The 15,723-nt window shown below is 40.7% G+C and overlaps 1 long non-coding RNA gene across 1 annotated transcript; it reads left to right on the plus strand.

Annotated features, from left to right (window-relative positions):
* The first annotated feature begins 10,148 nt into the window (after positions 1-10,148).
* On the plus strand, positions 10,149-12,186 carry LOC110205411 (uncharacterized). Its single transcript, XR_002323575.1, has 2 exons — positions 10,149-10,515; positions 11,801-12,186. It is a non-coding gene; the product is annotated as an uncharacterized LOC110205411 (long non-coding RNA).
* The last annotated feature ends 3,537 nt before the right edge of the window (positions 12,187-15,723 follow it).

Below are 15,723 nucleotides of genomic sequence, written 5' to 3' on the forward strand. Positions count from 1 at the left end.
TCTACCAGTTGGGAAGATCTCCAGGAAATCTTAACCCATCACTGTGGAGCCGGGACCAGGATGCAATCTACTTACTGTTCTCCAAAATACAACCATGGGAGTGTGGTTCAAGGGAAAGGCACTGGACTTGGGGGCAGCAAGGAGACCTGAGTTCAAATTTCCCCTCTCTTGGTCTCTTTCTTCTCATCTGTGAAATAAACGCTTATTAAATTCTTGACTGATTGACATGTGGATAGCACTGTTAGGCTGAGTATAGAGTACCAGGCCTGGAGTCAGGAAGACTGAGTGCAAATCTGGCCTCAGACGCTTACTAGCTGTGTGACCTTGGACAAGTCACTAACCCCCCACTTACCTCAGTTTCTTCATCTATAAAATAGGGATAATAATAGCACCTACTTCCCAGGGTAAAATGAGATAAAATGTTTTGTAAACCTTGAAGTGCTATGTAAATGCTAGCTGTTAACTGTTGTGACTTTCAACAAGTTTTTATGCCAAGTGACTTTCAAAAGGTCACCTGGGTAGTAAATAGCAGAGCCAAGGTGTGAACTTAGGTCCTTTGACTCCTAAAGTAGGACCCTTTCCATTGTACCAGGATTCTTAGTTTCTTCAATCTGTGAAACAGGGAAAATAATCCTTAGGCAACCTAATTCATAGGGTTGTACTGAAGAAATTGCTTTAGAAATCTTAAAGCACAATATAAATTTCAATAGTAGGCCGCTGCTATTCCAACAGGTTTTTTTTTCCTTATGGACAGAACAGACTGGGGAGAGACAGGAAACTAGAAAGTCAGAGTGATTATTTCCCAAAGGCAGAATTAGAAGAGTCACCTTGTCAGGAAGGCAGTGTGGTATGAAAATAATCATTACACCAATCATACATTTTAATAGTCCTCTGAAATTTACATAGTACATTCATATCCATTTTCTTATTTAAGCTGGATAGTACCCCAGGGAATCAAACAGGACTGGAGTGTTTATCCACAGTTCATAGATGAATAAGCCAAGACTCAAAATGGTTAAGTGATTTACCCAAGGTCACGTAACTAGTAAGCAAGTAACTGGAAGAGCTGAAAAGAGGATCTCAGGCCTCCTGCCTCTATCTATAACACTCTTTCCACTATAGCACACTGTTTCCCACATAGTAGAAAAAAGTTCCTATGCTAAAAGTCTTAAGATTTTAGTCTCAAATCTGCCGTAAACTTACTATGAGCCTTAGGCATGTCACTTAACCTCAGGGCCTTAATTTTTAATCCGTAAAATGAAAGAGTTAGACTAAGATCATCTTAAAGGTCTCTTTTTGTGCCCAAATTTTAAACTTGCCAATCAACCAACAAGCATTTATTGAGCTCCTAATATGGAAGGTACTGTATATCTATAAGCCATTTAACTGCTCAGCACCTTTTTTCCCTTACTTCTGTCAAGTAGAAGTAGTAGCACCAATTATCTTCCTCAGGATTGTCTTCATAAAGGAGATATTATGAGTTAGTATATTTATATGCATGTTTACATACATAATACACATGTATGTATTATGTATGTGCATAGACCTATGCATGCATAGATACATATGAACATAAACCATCACTCAAACACTCCTTATTGATGGAGACTGATCCCTCAATGGTCCATGTCTGCATAAGGGGTAGAGCTGGTAAGAGATAGATAAAAAGAGAAATCCTGGGGGGCAGCTAGATGGTGCAGTGGATAGAGCACCAGCCCTGAAGTCAGGAGGACCTGAGTTCAAATCCAGCCTCAGACCAAACACTTGACACTTACTAGCTGTGTGACCCTGGGCAAGTCACATAACCCTAAATGCCTAAAAAGTTTAAAAAAAAAGAGAGAGAAATCCTGGTCTTCTGGCTTCCAGCTTTGAGAGAGAAGACACATGGTTCCAGACTTGCTTTGTATCCCTGAAGGGAGAGAAAGACTGCAGGAAGAAGTCAACATGCAAAGGAGCCAGCACCAGCAATCACCACATCTCTATCCCCAGCCTACTATTATACTAGAGACTGGGAAATTTCACCCTCGTTGAGATCTGAGACTGTCTTGGTTGAGCTGAGTAGCCCTCTCCCAATGGGAGAATTTACGCACTCTTGTGTATCATCTGGTGTGTATTTTCATATGTGTACTTTCTCTTATTTATATTTTCTATTGACCTGGATAAATGGGTTTATTCACTATTAGTTACCTGTGTTCATTGTGGAACTGCCATTTGGTGAGAAAGAAGATCAAATTTGGATATATAGCTTGGGACATTCCTTCCTCATTAAGGGATAGCTGAAACATATCACCTGAAATATTTTCCCTAGATTAACAATATTTAAGGGAGCAAATCGTTATAATTCTAGTCTGGTATTCCCTCTCTCTGAGGAGAACAGTGACCAAGCCTCTGCCCTCTACTTCCTGCTTCCTCTCCTTCAAAGAATCAGAGTATTGCTTAGAGAAGGGCAGGAAAAGGAGACTCTACCTATCTATCTACCTACATACATACATATACATAAATGGCATAGATGTATACATACACATGTGTATGCATGTGTGTGTATGTATATATATTCTTGCCTCCCTGCAAGCCACATCTAGACAGACCCATGTGGACACATGATCTACATGGTGAAAAAAACAGACATGTATTTGCCCATATAGACATGCCTAGGGACAGGGACTGGACCTATGATTTCATCAGTCTGAGGAATTTCAGGTGAGATACTTCGACCAAATGAAGCCAACACCTCTGCAACTTTTAGTTTTATGGAGATGCCTAGAGCACTGAGAGAATAAATGATTTACCCAGGCTCACACAGCCAATATATATTAGAGGAAAGATTTGAACCCTGGTTCTCTTGAGGCCAACACCATGCTGCCTCCTCCTCCATCTTACCCACTATTCTTCCTCTTTCACCTCCTCCTCTTACTTCTCTTCCTCCTCCTATCTATGTCCCTACTTCTTTGTCTCTGTATCTCTGTTTCTTTTTCTGTCTCTTCTCCTATATATAAATATATTTCTTTACCCTTACATTAGGAAATCACTTGTAGAACTAGAATTTGATATATGAATGTATACATTGTGCATTTATGTTAATGTGTATGTACCATTTTTAGTTTTTTGTACACATATACAAATATATTTAAGATATCTATGTATGCCTATGAAAACATTTACAGTTTTAGTTTTAAAGGTTGACTTTCCAATGTAAAGTGCCTAAATCAAATAGCAATTTTTTCACATTTTCACTGAAGTCAATTTAAAAGTCTCTCAATGGGAGACAATGTAGTGTCTCTGGGTTTGGGAAGGGAATCAGAGCATATCAGAACCCCAAATACATCACTCCTTGATTCCATCTAACAATGTTAACAAGTACTACAATTCTTTTCAAACTGATTCCCCGGGGGCCCCAGCAAGCACTCTCTTATTGTTCGTGTCTTCTTTTTCAGTAAATTCTGGAGTAAGGAAGACGATAAATATCAGGGGACTATGTCAATATCACCTTTCTTAGTCCCAGCCTTTGGCTTGAATCCACTTTGAGAAATGTTATATTTCAAAACACCAAAGCAAATTACTCCCGAGTCTGAAGGGACTGGCCCCACCTGTTCCCTGCTTTATTCAGCCATTGCGTGTGGGTGTTGGTGAAACTCGGTCATCGAGTGGCTGTCAGCACAAGGTCTAAAATTAAGAAAAGCAGGAAACCCTAATTTATGGCTCAAGTAGCTGATTCTCATTTCAGAAATGTAAAGTAAACTGCCTGCACATATACATACATACATACATACACACACACATGTGCTAGAAGCACATCCTGAAATAGATGTTCCTGAAAAAACGATCAAGAATACTGACAGTAAATTTTCAAGAAGAAGGCTGACAGAAATGCAGAACTCAGAGCTAATATTTTACTGCAAATCTGGGGTAGGGTTTATAAATAGACACCCTCATAAATAGAAATCAGAGTAAGAGAATCTGGCTGTGTCTACATTCTAGCAGAAAAACTAGGTGAAGAGTGAAAAAAAAAACAGTATATTCTATCCATTTTCTAGAAATGGTGCCAGTTAACTAGCTTGATGTTTTCCCACCTCATTGGATTGACCAGATGGAGCAGGGCTCCGTCCACTACTAGACTTTGCTGAGGGATTCAGAGAAAGACAGCAGTTAAGGTGGGCTCAGAATCCACATGCCTTGAACTCATATGATCTCTGGGAAGAAGAGAAGGGAGATTAATCTGCCCAAGCATGAAGTGCTTCACTTTAAACATACCCTGGCTGCATTCATGCTGTGAAACACTAGAATATAAAATCATTACTAACCAAGCTTCAGCAGGGTCACCTCAAAACATTTTCAATTTGCAAGCTACATCTTTGGCTCTCTCCTCACGTGGAACTGTATTGCATGCAAACTACAGTGCCCTAAGTGATGAAGCTGGAGGAACTCTACTCTGTGGTCTAATTAAATAGCTTTGGGAGTAAGTGAATTGTGGGATAATTTCCACCCTAAACTATCTTGACGGTAAATGGTTTGTGGATAGGCAGGGTGGGAGGGACCCCCTCAAATGCATTCCTGCAAAGTCTCACCCTTCCTCTGCATTCCTCAAACCACACAGCCCCCATGCGGTGATGCCCAAGCTATCACCATGGCCCCCATGTTACCGTCAAATACAAAGAGAGTTATGAGGAGTCACAGTATGGACACCTGGGAAATTAGCCTGTATTAAAGAGATTCCTATTGAGAGTGACCTATGGAAGGCTTTCCTGAGGTTTTTTAACCTGTGACTATCCACAGGTGGATTGCTTTGCCTCAGATGACTGCTAATTCAACAAAAAATGGTCAGGTTAAATTGTATAAGAAGATGCAGCCCGAGTTTCTGACAGGCAGTGAGATAAGGGGGGAGTGTTTGACTTGAAATCAGGAAGTCTTGGGTTCCAATCCTTCTTCAGACACAAGAGATCCAGCTTGCTGGGGTGATCTGGACAAGTCTAGACCTGTTTCCTTGTGATAGCAATAAAATGTATATTCCACAGCTACTGTGAGAGCAAACGCAATATTTGTAGATAAAGTGCTTCTCAAACCTTAAAGTACCATATAAATATGAGCTATTATTTACTGTAGCTAGATAAACTATTTTTTCAGCACTTATCATGATCTGGAAGCTAGGTGACACAGTGGATATAGCACTGGGCTTTGAATCAGGAAGACTTCATGAGTTCAAATCTGGCCTCAGATACTTACTAGCTGTATGACCCTGGGCAAGTCACTTAATCCTGTTTGCCTCAGTTACCTCATCTGTCAAATGATCTAGAGAAGGAAATGAAAAACCACTCCAATATCTTTGCAAAAAAAAAAAAAAAAAAACTGGGGTCATCAAGAGTCAGACACTGCTGAGCACATGTGCCAGCACTGTGTTAAGAACTGGGAATTCAAATACAAGCAAAAACAACCCCTGCCCCCGAGGAGTTTACATACTAATGGGGGGAAAAACACTCAAAAGAGGACTGAAAAGCGCGAGGGAGAAGGGAGAAAAGTCTGGAAAGGCTGGAGCCGAGCCAAAAGGAAGAAGAAGCATGGGTGGCTAGGGTGCTTCCTCAAATGGAGGTTCCAAGGAGGAACTCACCCAGAGAAGGGCGCTGAGGGATCTTCAAGGTTAAAAAGACGGCTGAGGAATGATGTAGACAAATTTTGTGGGGTTAGGGTGGTGGAGAAGAATGACCTAATAATAGATATTTTCCAGCTCTAAAACTCATATCCATAGGCACATGACTAAGGAAATGGTAAGGAAATAAAAAATAAATAAATAAAATAAACCAGAATATTTTTATTGGGACTGCATTTTTTTCCCAGTTAAGACTGAACTGATTCAAAGGCTGAGCCTCGTTTAAGTCTGTCTCCTGTAGGGTCAGTGTAGATGTGACCTGAGCTTGCTTCAGAATTTCCTCATCTCTTCCTGGGGAGCTAGAGAATTTATAGAGGTGGGCTGGAGAAGAACTTTCTCAGAGATAACGCAATGCAGTTCATCCAGAATGACACCTTCCCGATTATTGAACTGTCCTCCCTAGCCTCATATAAGTCATGCTGATGCAATAAAATATTTGTAAAATTTCATAACCGAGTATTTTGCTCAGCAGCAAGTTTTAGTCAAACTCCTAATGCAACGAGGTCCAGCTTCACATTCACCATGACTAATGAAAACGTTCCTCCTGGGAAAGACAGATATTTTGATTTTTATTATTCCTGGGTTGGATGGAATTCTTTCTATGTTGTCATGTTCCCTTTTTAGGTGTATTTGTTGATGGTTGTTATTACTTTCTAAAATGCTGAGTCTTCGAGAACATAGCACTTCTCATGAAACACAGCGACTCATGGTGGGGTTTTTTTGTTTGTTTTCTGTTGGAATCTCACAGGGTTTCAGATCCCATTCCTGATTATGGAGAGTACAAGCAAAAGGAATGGACCATTATGTCCAGATGGAGTGAAGAACATGAAGTGCCTTTCAGTTCCCTCCTTATGACTATTTCCCTAAAACTGTGCTATTATAATGTGTCCTATTATAAGGTGTGCTGTCATAAATGGGTGCATGTATAAAATATCCCATTAATCTACCTCCTTCCAAGAAAGGAATGATGAGACTGAGAGATTAATGAATGAGTCTGAGGCATCCAGAAAATTAGTGTCAGGTCTGGAATTAAATCTCTGGGTCCCTGCCATCGATTGCTAGGACCATGTCAATGATTCACACAGCCTTCAAGATTCCACTGGGACACCTCCTCCACCCCCATCAGCATCCCAATAATTAGCTAATATACAATGCTGATATAGCAACATGAGCTGTGTCATTAAGGATCCCTCCCCTTCCCTGCCCTGGTCTGTATATGAAAATTATGTAGAGACTGAACTTGGAAAAGTTATCAGTACTACTTGAACGAGGCCCCGAAGTACAATATTTCTAAATCCATACCAGTGCCATGCTATAAAAATTATCACAGAGGGGATGCAATTCTGAAAGTTTCATTAAAGTTGCAAATTGAAGGTAGGACTGTGAATAAAGAGATGTGGTTTCCACCTTTGATGTCCCCAGTGGTCTGTTATGTGATAGCAATTGGCAGCCTATGTGCCAGTCTTGAGTTATTTAGATAAAATCTATTTAAAGACTTCAGGCTTTTTCAGACTAAGAAGCTATTTGAATACTTATCAGAAGAAAGTAATTTTCATTGATAAATAGGATAGCCACCCATAATATGCAGAGAATTTAATTATTCACACCAAAGCAGGGAAAAAAACATGAGAACACCAGAAATTGCACGCAAGAGGGAAAGAATATTCATCTAAGACCAGTATGAGGGAGGAAGGAAGGAAGGAAGGAAGGAAGGAAGGAAGGAAGGAAGGAAGGAAGGAAGGAAGGAAGGAAGGAAGGAAGGAAGGAAGGAAGGAAGGAAGGAAGGAAGGAAGGAGGGAGGGAAGGAAGGAAGGAAGGAGGGAGGGAGGGAGGAAGGAAGGAAGGAAGGAAGGAAGGAAGGAAGGAAGGAAGGAAGGAAGGAAGGAAGGAGGGAGTGAGGAAGGAAGGAAGGAAGGAAGGAGGGAGGAGGAGGGAGGAGGGAAGGAGGGAGGGGGAAGGAAGGAAGGAAGGAAGGAAGGAAGGAAGGAAGGAAGGAAGGAAGGAAGGAAGGAAGGAAGGAAGGAAGGAAGGAAGGAGGGAGGAAAGGAAGGAAGGAAGGGAGGGAGGAAATAAGCATTTATTAAGCATTTGCTACATGCTAGACACTGTGCTACACACTTTTAAAATATTTTGCAGAGAGGCAGTGTGCTGGACTTAGAGTCAGAAAGACCTAGATTAAAATGCCATCTTAGATTCTGACGAGCTACTAAGTACCAGCTGTGTGATCTTGAGAAATCCCTTAAGCTTGTTCACCTCAGTTAACTCATATATGAAACGGGGGAATAATAATAATTGTATCACTCACTACACAGGGTTGTCCTGAGGCTTAAGTGAGATTAGCAAGTTGCTTTGCAAACATTTAAGTACTTTGTAAATGTAATTTGTTATTTTTATCGCAATAAAAGATCCTGGATAACGATGATTACAAACCGCTGTATAAGTTGGGCTGCTATTTAAGTAGCAGAGCAGATATTAGAGTGCTTTGTCAACCTTAAAACACTCTATCAATGGTAGTCATTATTATGCTGAAAGGAAAAGTTTTAGGGGTCATAGATCTAGAACTGGAAGGGACCCGAGAGGATATTTAGTCCAACACATTCATCTTAGACATAGGACAGCTAGGCGGCTCAGTGAATAGAGCCCAGGACCTGGAGTCAGGAACCCCTGAGTTCAAATCTGTCCTTAGACACTTAGCCAGCTATGCGACCCTGGGCAAGCCACTTAATGTCTGTCTGCCTCAGTTTCCTCATCTGTAATAGCACTCGCCTTACAGGGTTGCTGTGAGGATCAGAAGAGATGTAAAATATTTAGCACAGTATCTGGCATAAAACAAGCACCATCTAAATGTTAGCTATTACTATTTTTTTTTAAATGGAGGATCAGGGAAGTTTAGTCAATTGCCCAGGCTCTCTCAAATAAGTAAATATTAGAGGTAGAATTTGAACTCAGGAGCCCTCACTCTAAAAGCAGTGGAGGGTTTTTGTTTTGTTTGGTTTGTTTGCCATACCAAGCGGTCCTGGGCACACAGCTAAACCATCCATGATCCGACATTTGAGAGATCAATCAGTAATAGCATGATTATCCTGGAACTTTGAATCTGATACTAAAACTGCCATGATGGTACTCATTGTGGTTTTTATTCAATGCCTACTAGATGCATAGGGATATTTTAAATACCAAACACAAAAGAAGCTTAAGATATTGTTACCTGCCTTTAAGGAAAAGGGAACAGGGTAAGAGTAGCTGAGTACCAGGCAGGAGGAGAGGATATGGCTAAGGAACAGACAGCCTGCTGGACAGAGAAATATTAGTCTAGGAAAACTAGCTGGTTTTTTTTTCTTTTCTGGAATGCAATAATCACTGTTCGCCCAATCTCGTATGTTCAGAACCTTGGGGATATTTTTGACTCTTTCCCCTTCCTCATGTAGTTATCAAGTCCTGAAGATTTTACTCTGATACAAGGATCACAGGTCCATCAAATTTAGAATTGGAAAGAACTGGAGAGATCACCCAGTCAAACATACCTAATATCTAGATTAGTAAACCAAGGCCCAGAGAAGAATGGCAGTGAAGCCTAACAGTCAAGTTGGAGAGACCAAATTAAAAGACAAGATACAGTTAAATAGCAGTGCCTTCTACATGTTGCTCTTACCTTGATATCCATCGATTCATTCAAAAAGTTTCATTAAGAATCGACTATGAGCAAAAATCACTGTGATTGATGCTGGGAAGAGATACAAAGTTTAAATAATACACTATCCCTATCTATTTCTAATAGTATGGTGTGCATTTATACATCCCCCATTATAGCTTGTAATGTAGTAGGTGAGTAAGAGAAGAGCACAGAAAACTAACATTCAATATATATGATAAATGCATTTTTGTTTGTTGTTAGATCATTTTAGTCCAATCCAACTCTTTGTGATGGAACAGTTGGATCAGATTAGGGTTTTCTTGGCAGAGATAATGGAGCGGGTTGCCATTTCCTTCTCCAGCTCATTTTACAGATGAGAAAACTAAGGCAAACAGGGTTAAGTGACTTGCCCAGGGTCACACAGCTAGTGTCTGAGTCTGGATTTAAACTCATGAAGATAAGCCTTCCTGACTCCAGGCCTAGCACTCTATTCATTGCATTAGAATATTATAAAACAAAGTGTTAGGTGACTTTTTTTTTTTGGAAAATCACCATCACCTGTCAAGATCTACGATGGGAATTCAATAGTCACAGAAAGAACGAGGAATAACCTCCCTGGTAAAGGGATCAGTTGAGCTCAGAGGCACGGAAAGAGCAAGGTGTATTTGAAGGAATAAGAGTGGTCCAGTTTCACTGCTCGACGTGAAGCAAAATGAAATAAAGCTACAAAGAGAGGGTGGCGCCAACTTGTGGAGATTCTAGAACGCCAGGCAAAAGAATGACACCTTTCCTATTTAGTCAATAGGGACTCGTGGGAGATTTCTGCATGACTGTAATTATGCAAGAAAAACATGATTCTGAGAATGACACAAAGTAAGTCAACAAACTTTTATGAAGTAGCTACCCAGTGGCAAGCACTGTGTTGTGCTCAGAAGACGTACTGAAAGGCAAAAACATAAAACAGTGTCTGCTCTCAAGGAGCTCATCATCTCACCGGGGAGACAACATGTGGACAGCTATGTAGAAACAAGATGTGTGCAAGATAAATTGGAAATAATCAACAGAGGGAAGGGATTAACTTCTTGAAGAAGATGGGATTTTAGCTGAGAATTGAAGGATGCTAGAGAAACTAGGAGATAAGGAGAGACAGAACTCTAGGCCTGGCTCCCAAGAGCCAGGGAAAATGCATGGAAGACAAGGTTGGAGAAGAGAAAGACTGCTTAAGAAGCTAATACTCCAGGTGGGTGGTAATGAAAGCAAATACTATGGTGATCATGGTAGAAATATGGTAGTGGAGATAGATAAGAGAGAGAGACCCTCTCCCAATGATGAATGGGCGCTCCGTTCCAGGGCTCCATTTCTCCAGTTTGTAACTGGGGGAGGAGTGAGCTTCAATGTCAGTCTTCTCTGGGCCTCAGTCTCCTCCTCTGAAAGTGGGTATATCTTACTGGTTAATCTCTCAGATTCTATCCAAATCTAAATTTGATAGTCCTGGGATCCTATATACCAGAGGTAAAATCTGCAGGACTTGGTAACTACAGGAGGAAGAGGGAGGAATGAAAAAGAGAGAAAGGAATCTAGACCTCTCTCTCTCTCTCTCTCTCTCTGTCTCTCTCTCTCTCTCTCTGTCTCTCTCTCTCTCTCTCTCTCTCTCTCTCTCTCTCTCTCTCTCTCTCTCTCACTCTCCCTGTCTATCTATAGACCTCTATCGATCTCTATCCATCCATCCACACACACGCAGATATACATATATATAAATATATGTGGGGTGTATATCTATATCTATCTATTTATCTATCTATCTATCTATCTATCTATCTATCTATATTCCTGTAGTTTGAACATGTGCGACAGGGTGAACAGTAATTATCATATTCCATTATGTGTCCCCCTGCCTGGTGCCCACCAACTCTAGCCCTGCCCCCTTTCCACTTTGCTGTTGAATTTTGTTTTATATGGTCTCACCCAATTAGAATATGATCTCCTTGAAAGAAAAGGATTGTCTTGCTTTTTCTCTTTGTATCTCCTGCACTTAGCACAGTGCTTCATGCATAGTAAGCTATGTTGACTGTTTGGCATGTGTGTAACATTTTAAAGTTTGCAAAGTCTCATTTGAATCTCATAATAATCCTGGGAGGTAGACTCTTCAGTAATTGTTCTCCCCATTTTAAAGATAAGCTGAGACTCTGAGAAATTAACTGACTTATCTGTGATGATTTAGTTAGTAAATGTCAGGACTGGAATCTGAACCCAGATTTTCCTGACTCCAAGGCTGTCCATCTGATCCCTATGCCATGCTACCTCCTAATAATCACTTAGTGTTTCTATTATGTACACTTTTATGTGCATATGTTATTTCCATGATAAAATGTAAATACCTTGAAGACAGAGATTGTTTCATTTTTTTTTTTGGTTGTTAATATATTCCTCAGTACTTGGCCTAGCACATTAAATAGGTGCTTAATAAATGCTCATTAATTGAATGATTGATTGACTGACTGGTATCTTCTCTCTTTGGTCTAAAGCTTGGAAAGCCAATCATGCCCACCTGAATGGAAACCTTCTACTCCTTATAAAACACCTGAATTGCCATAAGTGAGCTATATTGAATCATGGACTGAGAAGTCCTGGATCACTATGGACTTCTTTTTCCTGAGACAGCCTGAAGACCATCAAACCAGAGGTTCCCTGATGAAATTCTTGATTGTGTCTCTCCCCTGTACTTCCCAGCTCTGCTTTGGGGCCTAAGTGTGGGGCCCTAGCCCAATCCTAGCCCAATAGGAAAGACCCTAGTGCCCTTCCTTTTTTGTTCTACTTACCAGCAATGCCCCTCCCCCAACCCCCTTGAGTGTCTCCAGTTAAGCAACATCCTTTTAACCATGTCAAATAAAAGAACCTATTGCTTTCAGTATCAACTGGTCCATCTACTTCTTCTATGAAACACTTTTATTCCCAGCAATGGTGTCAGACAGGAGCAAAGGGGTAAAGAAACCAGTCAGAAGGAGCTCAACTTTGGACATTTGGAGCGTGAGATGCTCACTGGACATAAGGCAGAGTTACCTTGTAAGCAATTGAAGAATGGGGAACAGAGGGGGTCCACAGCTCAGAAGAGAGGGTAGTATTAAAGAAGGACATTTAGGATGCATAAATATTAGTTGAAGCCACGGGAATAAATGATATTGTTAAGACAAGCTGACCAACTAGCCATCCTTTCTTCCTCCCAAGTCAATTCCTGGGCACACAAAGTCCTAGTTATGCTTCCATGGAGTCTATGTCCATTTTTTCTTGCTCTGGCCATGCAAAGCTGGTCTGAGGCCCCTTTAAAAGTCGAAGAGATCGTTATGTCCATCGCATCTCAGAGAGACAAAAATTGTGCCAAGGGCTTCTGACCTTAGAACAGTGAGTCCCCTCCCTTCCCCTCCCCTCCAAAAAAAAGCCCTGAATGCTTAGTGGGATAAAAACCATTTCTAATTATGTCTTTTCTTTTTAATCCTGTCCAGCTGGTTCTTTTAATGGTGAGTTAGTCAACATTCTCAACACTAGAGTGATAATTTCAATTTTGAGGCAAACACTCCCAAAGCTTCCCCACAAACAACTTCTCTCCATGCAGGCCAACCCACCCCACCACAGGGTTTGACTCGTAGCACGTGTTATGACAAGTGAGCTCAGAACTTGATTGTGGCAACTTCCCCATTTTTAATTGTCTTTCTATGCCAAGAGTTGGACCCTTCTTGCACTTTCAGAGACAGCTCCTTTTCCCCCAGACTTCTATCAGTATTCCTCCATGTCTCCTTGTCACCTTCTGGCTTAGACATCTCCCTTGCTAAATACACAAGTGGGGACATGAGAGCTCTGGGGCTTTTGGAGCTTGGGCTGAGCCTGGAATTTAAGAGTGATTCTCCAAGCTTTGAGAAAGTTCTCGGAGAAACTACAGAGTGGAACCAAATAAAAAACCACAGAACTATTTGTAGCTTAAATGTTCTTTAAGTAACTGCATTATTACCACAGCACCTCAGAGGCTTCCCCTTTCTGAGCATTGCACATTGTCACCACTTCCTAAATAGCTGGCCATATTAAAATGCTATAGGTTTTTGTTAAAGCTCCTTATGGCTTTGATAATTTAATCCTCTTTTTGTAATGTCTGGGTTTGTTCCTCCAAAATCCCCTCTTTGGATTGACCAGATAAAAGGAAAATTGGGGGGGGGCAGCTAGGTGGTGCGGTGGATAGAGCTCTGATCTTGGAGTCAGGAAGATCTGAGTTCAAATCCGGCCTCAGACCCTTGACACTTACTAGCTGTGTGATCCTGGGCAAGTCACTTAACCCAATTGCCTCACCAAAAAGCAAAAAAAAAAAAAAGAGGAGAAATTGCAATCAGCACCTCTGAGCATCTACTATATGCCTGCCACCATGTTAAATCTAGGGCAGCCGAAAACAAGGTCTATGTTCTAAAGAAGCTTCTAGTCTAGCCAAGGAGACACAACGAACATTCACGAAACAATAGCACCCAGTGCAGAATGGAATAGAATTAAGTATCCAGAATTGAGCTGCTTTGATACAGTCCATTAATAAACATTTATTAAGTGCCTATGATGTGCCAGGCACTGTGCTAAGCACTGAGGATACAAAGAAAGGCAAAAGACAGTTCCTGTCCTCAAGGATCTTACAGTCTAATGGGGGAAACAACATGAGAACAATTACGTGCAAACAAGCAATAGAGAGAATAAACTGGAGATAATCTTCAGAGGATCTGAGAAAGAGAGGATTACTATGGGCCAGAGCAGTCAGAGAAAGCCTCATCTGAAAGATAATAATTCAAGCACTCATCTTATGGATAGAAAACTAATGCCCAGGAAGGTTATGACTTGTCAAAGGTCAATAAGGTAACAAGTATCAAAGTCAGGATTAAAATCTCTGACTCTACATCCAGTACTCTTTCCAGTTTGCCACACAACACAACTTGAATTGTGCCTTAAATCTGAATTTGGAAAAAAAAAATGAAAAAAAAATGGCTTCACAATACCATTAGGATGTTAGGTAGAATTTCATAAGGAATTTAAGCAACTTCCTGCTCTCTCCATCTCCCCTAAATGAAGATCCTTTGCATAATCATGAAGACTTTAGAGTTACAGGTAATGATATTCTGTAGAATAAAAAGATTCCCAGGCTAGAGAATAGAGGCTTCAAGCTAGAAGGGATTGTAGAAGTCATCAAGAAGGACAAACCTGTTTTAAAATGAGGAAGCTGAGGCCTAGAGAAACAGCTTAATTGACTTGTCCAAGGTGATATTTGAACCCAGATCTTCTGGAGTACAAGTCCAACATTCTATCCTCATTAGAGTTACACCAGGATGCTTCCTCTTTGAGATACTGAGTTTCTAGTCCAAGCTATGACACTAAGTAGCTATGTAGGCTCATGGGATGATAGCTTTAGTTAATCTTAGGTCCCTTCTTCTGAGTGTCAGTGTCTATGGGTCTATAAAATATAGGCAGTAATAGTTCTACCTACCCCAACAGAGCTGGTTTAAGGGGGAAAAATGAGATAATGAAAGTGAAATTGGTTTGGAAGTAAAAAAAAAATCACCCTACAAATGCACATCATTATTATGGCTGGTGTTATTTGTTTCCCTCTAACGTAGATTTATTTAAAGAGAGGGAAAATGGAGGCCTAGGAAGACAGATGGAAGGCTTAGTGCTACTAAGTAGTCTTTGTCTCCAGTTGTCTTCGACTCAGTTGTTCTTGGTGAGTCACTGACATGACTGCTTTATAAAGAGAACCTTTTAAAACATCAATGACTTAACTCCTTTGAATTTAGGTCTGTGATGAAAAACCCCACTATGCCATGCCAAGCTTTCGGCGTCAAACAGCACTGAGGTTAAGAGTAACCAGCCACACTCACATACAAGCCTGTTGCACTTCTACTTTGACATTTGCAATCTTATTTATCTCTAGGAGTCGCCTGGTTCCAAACTCTGTGTTTGGCTACTTGTCTCAGTTGCTAACATCACATTCCACCCTTTGGTTGGTTGCAATGTCATCTCAACCTTGCTTGGTTTTTAGATTCAGATAATAAAGAGGCCAACATGTCCAGCTCACTCCTTGTCTTGTGTAATAACTTATAGGGAAGCACAGAGAGAAAGCATTCTTCCTTTCTGTCAGGGGAAGAGGATACCATAAGAGAAAGAGAATTAGCTTGGCTGTGGGAATAAGTCACATCCCTGCCTCAATGGTAGGTAATTTTACTGGATAGCCAGAATAGATGAACAAATCATAGGTTATAACAACAACAACAATAACAACACAAACTAAACTTACACAAACTAAACACAACTATACTAAGTAAACACAAACACAATCTAAACACAAACTAAAACACAAACTAAAAATCCCTCCTAAAACACTTCTCCTAAAGGTAAATGCTATAATGGGCGACTCACAGGGAGCCTCTGC

This window comes from Phascolarctos cinereus, unplaced genomic scaffold, assembly GCF_003287225.1.
Source record: "Phascolarctos cinereus isolate Bilbo 61053 unplaced genomic scaffold, phaCin_HiC Scaffold_5;HRSCAF=322, whole genome shotgun sequence".
Taxonomy (NCBI): Eukaryota; Metazoa; Chordata; class Mammalia; order Diprotodontia; family Phascolarctidae; genus Phascolarctos; species Phascolarctos cinereus.